The sequence below is a fragment of the Elephantulus edwardii genome, unplaced genomic scaffold (assembly GCF_000299155.1).
Source record: "Elephantulus edwardii isolate Elephantulus edwardi_28Jun2011 unplaced genomic scaffold, EleEdw1.0 scaffold00003, whole genome shotgun sequence".
NCBI classification, from domain to species: Eukaryota; Metazoa; Chordata; class Mammalia; order Macroscelidea; family Macroscelididae; genus Elephantulus; species Elephantulus edwardii.
Window position 1 is genome coordinate 28,218,648 of NW_006399753.1, and position 5,515 is coordinate 28,224,162.

At 36.1% G+C, this 5,515-nt stretch overlaps 1 protein-coding gene across 1 annotated transcript in view; it reads left to right on the forward strand.

Annotated features, from left to right (window-relative positions):
- The window catches only part of SLC38A11 (solute carrier family 38, member 11), a 63,482-nt gene that overhangs the window by 10,121 nt on the left and 47,846 nt on the right, over positions 1–5,515 (forward strand). The gene's annotated exons all lie outside the window — the stretch shown is intronic.

Sequence of the window (5,515 nt, forward strand, 5' to 3'; positions counted from 1 at the left end):
TTCATTAAAATTATTAAAATAAAAAGAAAAAAAATGAAGAAGTACCACAGATATTGTTCAACTTACTTACATTTATGTTTCCATAGAAAGCTAAGACCGTATTTTTTAAAAAATAAATCTTAGGTTTTTTGTTTTGTTTTGTTTTTTTAAAATCTTAGGGTTTTTTTAAGTGAGGAAATATTTTGATATCTTCATTTCTAGTATTATTCTTCCCTTTAATCAGAATGTATATTCCCAGAAAAGTCTTTAAAAGTGAACTTTAAAAAAAACAACAAAAATTCATTACTTAAATGTCCTGGGATGAATAAAAAAAAATCTTATACTATACATGAAAAACTCTTTGTTTTTATAATTCTCCTTTTTAGTTATCACAGTGTGTATTTGGAGGTAGTAGAATTGTGCCAATATTTGGGATACAATAAATGACTACTTTCAAAATACTGAGGAACTGTGTAATAGCTTATCTGTGACCACCATTTTTCTATGTTTTAGCGATGATAAGTTACAACATAATAACTGGAGACACTTTGAGCAAAGTTTTTCAAAGAATCCCAGGAGGTAAGTCAAAGTAAAAGTGTGGAGAATTTACGTGTATGTGTTTGGATTTTACTTATTTTTGTTTTCAAGACTTTCCTGAAAAACACTTATACCTATAATTTCAGGCATTCAACTTAGCTAATACAGTGTGTCATGTCTTTTAACTTGCTTCTTTCCTTCTTTGTTATTAGGTGTCATTTAGTCAAATACAACTCACAGGGACCTTATGAACTACCAACCTGAACCTTGCCCTTTACTAATGACACTTCCCACATCAAAACATAGAAACATACTTTGTTTCTTTTAATGACAGTGCAGTATACTTGACATAGAATTAAACTTTCTCTTAAAAATTGAATATTAAATTTTATTTGTAGTTCTACAAATGGTATATAGGTATAGATACTCCTCATTAAAATGAAAATATCATAGGTAAAGAAATTTCCCCTTGAGACTTGCCTCCTGCTTATTAATTTTATAATAAAAAAGTTAAAACACGAAGTTACATAAACATAACTTTGTCCTTACCAGTTTTTTCTTCCCTGCTGATGATAATACTGTATAATGTACACTTCACTTTTATATCTTGTGCAGTATAGAGCCAGAGTTTTTTAGCAGTAAATAAAACGTTAGCAAAGCTCTTTTTTCCTCTCTGAAATTTATTGCTTATTTCTTAGGCTGACAGTTGGGAAATTGCTCCAACTTTTCCCAGAAAACCAAAATCGGTTATTTTTAAAAGAAAAAAAAGAAAAGAAAATGGTGTAACCAGTAGGGCGTTTGGTCAATTTAGAAGCTTTTTATTTTTCCAACATAGCCTATTTTCTTTATGATGTTTTAAACAATGGTTATTCAAGTTCATTTTTGTTTGAACATCAGTTTAGATAATATCTTTTTAAAAAAATCAAACCCCTTGCTGTTAAGTTGATGATTCTTATTCATGGCTACCTTTAATCATCCAAAGTAAAATGTGGTCATAGTTTTCTTTATTATAAATTTTGACACATCTGGTTAGAGTTAAGCTGCCAAACTTTAGCAAAACTACTTCTGCCATACATATATGATCTTTGGATTTTTAGTGAAAAAATCTCCCTTTTATGCTATCGAGATCCTGTTATTAGTCTGCTATGTGCTGTTGTTGTTATTGTTATGTTGTCGAGTCCCTTGCAACTCATAGAGACCCTATGAGCCCCAACCCCTGCTCTATCCTGTGCCAACCTTACTGTCTCTGACACATCTAATCCTATTACCTCAATCACTGAATCGAACCATCTCATTGAGGGTCTTCCTCTCCTGCACTGTCCCTCCACTCTCCCAAACATGATGTCCCTCTCCAAGGACTGGTCCCTCCTTGCAATATGCCCAAAGTATGTTAGACAAAGCTTCAGAATTCCTGCCTCCAAAGAACAACCTGGTTTCATCCTCTCCAGAACAAACCTGCTCATTCTCTTAGCAGTCCATGGTATATTCAACATTCTTCTCCAACACCACAGATCAAAGGCATCAATTCTCTTTCTATAATCTCTAGTCACTGTCCAGCTCTCTGACACATAACATGCAATTGCAAAGACTATGGCCTGGATCAGGCACACCTTAGTCTCCAGCTCGACGACATTGCTCTTCAGTACTCTGGAGAGGTCCCTGGCAGCTGACTTTCCCAGTGAAATTAATTTCTTGGTTTTCTGGATGCTGGTACCAAGAGTGTTGACTGTGGAGCCAAGCTAAAACTGTTAACAATCTCAATATCTTCACCATCCATAATGATGCTGCCAATTGGCCCAGTGGTGAGAATCTTTGTTTTCTTGATATTGAGCTTCAATCCATATTGAAGGCTGCAATCTTTGACCTTCTGCAGCAAGAGTTTCTGGTATTCCTCAGTTTAAGCAATTAAGGTTGTGTCATCGGCATAATGCAGGTTATTGATGAATCTTCCACCAATCCTGATGCCACATTCATCCTCATACAGCCCAGAGTCCCAGATGATCTGTTCTGCACACAGATTGAAAAGATATGGAGACAGAATACATCCGTGGCTGACCCCCTTTCCTATTTTGAACCACACAGTGTCTCCTTGCTTTGTTCTGATGACTGCCTCTTGGTCCAAGTATAGGTTTTGCATAAGCATAATCAAATGTTCTGGGATTCCCATTCTTCTCAGAGTCAACCACAGTTTGTTGTGTTCCACACAGTCAAAAGCCTTTGCACAGTTAATGAAACACAGATAGACAATTCCTCTGGAATTCTCTGCTTTCTGCCAACATCCATCTAACATTAGCTATAATATCCCTAGTACCATGACCTCTTCTAAACCCAGCCTGCATATGAGGCAGTTCTCTGTTGACATGTTGCTCCAGTCATTTTTGGATCATTTTCAGCAGAATCTTGTTTGCATGTGATATTAATGATATTGTTCAATAATTTCCGCACTCTGTTGGGTCAACCTTCATTTGAATGGGAACAAATATCTATCTCTTCCATTCAGATGGCCAGCTGGCCGTCCTCCAGATTTCTTGGTACAACTTACTGAGTACATCCAGGGCAGTATCTTTTTGTTGAAATATGCCTATGTACTAACTGATCATATTCTATCGATTCCAGGGGCCTTATTTTTTGCCAAAGCCTACAGTGCAGCTTGAACTTCATCCTTCATTACTATTGGCTCTTGTGAATATGGTACTTCCTGAAATTTTTCACTGTCAATGAATTCTTTTCAGTACAGTAATTCTGTATTCCTTCCATCTTCCTTTGGTGCTTCCTGGATCATTCAAGATTTTGACCATATCATTTTTCAGCATTACAATTTGAGGCTTGAATTTGTTTTCCAGTTCTTTCAGCTTGAGGAATGCTGAGCAAATTCTTCTCTTTTTATTCTCTCATTCCAACGTATCTTAAAATGCTTGCTGCAGAAGATCAAGAACTTTTTGACCCAAGTATGGATTACATCGCAACATCAAGAAAATAAAGATCCTCACCACAGAAACAACAAATAACCTCATGATAGATGGATAAAGGATTAAAGCTGTCAGTCATTTTATATTCCTTGGAATAACAATCAACACCCTTGGCACTAGCAGTTAGGAGATCAGAATATGTGTTTCATTGAACAAGTGTGCTGTTAGGGACCTCTCCAAAATCCTGAAAAGCAGTGATGTCAGCTTGAAGACTAAGGTGCAGTTCATTCAGGCCATGGTCTTTTCAGTCATCTGCTCCACATCTCAGAGCTATACAATGAATAAAGATTACGGAAGAAAATTGATGCCTTTAGGTTGTGGTATTGGAAAAGGGTACTGTGTAATCCCATCAATTCTCAAGAGAATGAACAGATACGTCTTGGGAAAAGTACAGTCTGAGTGCTCCTTCGAAGCAAAGATGCTGAAGCTCCTTCTTTCATACTTTGGACATGCTGCTCAGAAAGGCTATTCCTTGCAAAGGGACATCATACTTGGAAAAATGGAGGGCCAACAAAAGAAAGGAAGACCCTCAGTGAAATGTAATGACACAGTGACTGCAGCAATGGGCTCAAGTGTATCAGAGATGATGAGGATGGCACAGGATAGGACAAGGTTCAGGTCTGTTCAGAGGGTTGCCATGAGGCATACTCCAGTCAAAAGCGCCTAATAACCTATTAAGAGAGCTCTGATCGCCTAGTTTTAAGAAGCTGTGCTACAATCCCAAAGGCATACTGTTGGTATCTACCAGTTGTCCTAATGGAGAAGAAGGGACAGTCTCCTCCAGTGCAATTTATTGCCTCCGAAAATCTATTAGAGGGTCAGCGGTGGGTCCGTTATGACTACAACACAGAACAAGAACATATACTAATTAAGGAGCTGTGGTGACATAGTGTGTAACCTGAAGGCTAGCAGTACAAATTCACCAGCTGCTTCTCAGAAGAAAGATGGACAATCTCCTCCTGTAAGATTTGAAATGCTATAAACCTGACAGAGGGTGGCTGTGAGCTGAAAGGTCTAGATGGCAGTGGATATATCCTAATCACAGCACCTGTTTTAGTATTTTTCTAAACCTGAAAATTTTCCTAGTAAGAAAAATATTTTTTCTACCAAGCAAATCTATAAAGGGAAAGACTTGACAAGTAAACATAAATAATTTCATTCAAATTTTACATACCATGAAATTAAATAATTGAGTAGATGTCCTGTTTCATTGCTCTAATCCACAACTTCATGTTTACTGTTTACTTATGGCTGAGGTAAACTATTACCATGGATTAACACCCTTCTTTATGTATTTTATACCAGTGATTTAAATATGTATATAATTTATGCCATTTTGAAATTTTCTGTCATGCAACTTTCTTGTAAATTAGTGCATGAGCTGTATAAGAAAACCAGTTTTAGTATTCAAGGAAAAACTTCCTTTTTACAAAAAAATAACAACCTGCAATTACTCATTTACTCAACTGACTTTACAGAATTAATGCACAAATAATAATAGCACTGAGATAATACTTTAAAAAATTGTATCTGAAAATAAATCAATTCATTAAATTAATAATGTCCTCATTGGATGAGCTATAAAGCTCCTTAAGTGAATATTTTGATGCAGGAGTGGCATCCACTTCTGAAAAAGCTTGCCTCCAGAAACCCTATGAACCTGGAGAAAGGATGAAAGTTATGCAAGTGTTCAGGTCTTTTCTTCATAGGCTTGCTATGAGTCACCTATGACTTGATGGCACTTAACAACAACACCTCTTACAATATACAAATCCATGGAAATATGTTCTACTTTATGGTTACAACTTCTGTTTGTACTTTCTATTGCAAAACATAGATTTTAAATTGTATGACCTCATGATTTGATGGGAGGGGATGAGGGAAATGGGAAGCACCTGCTGTGAAAAAAGTATATTAATTTATAAATAAACTAGTAAAAAAAAAGTAAAATATAAACATTCTTGCCTTCAAGAATTTCACCCTTTCCAGGACAGATCTGTTTGTTCTCTTGGCAGTCCATGGTATGTTCA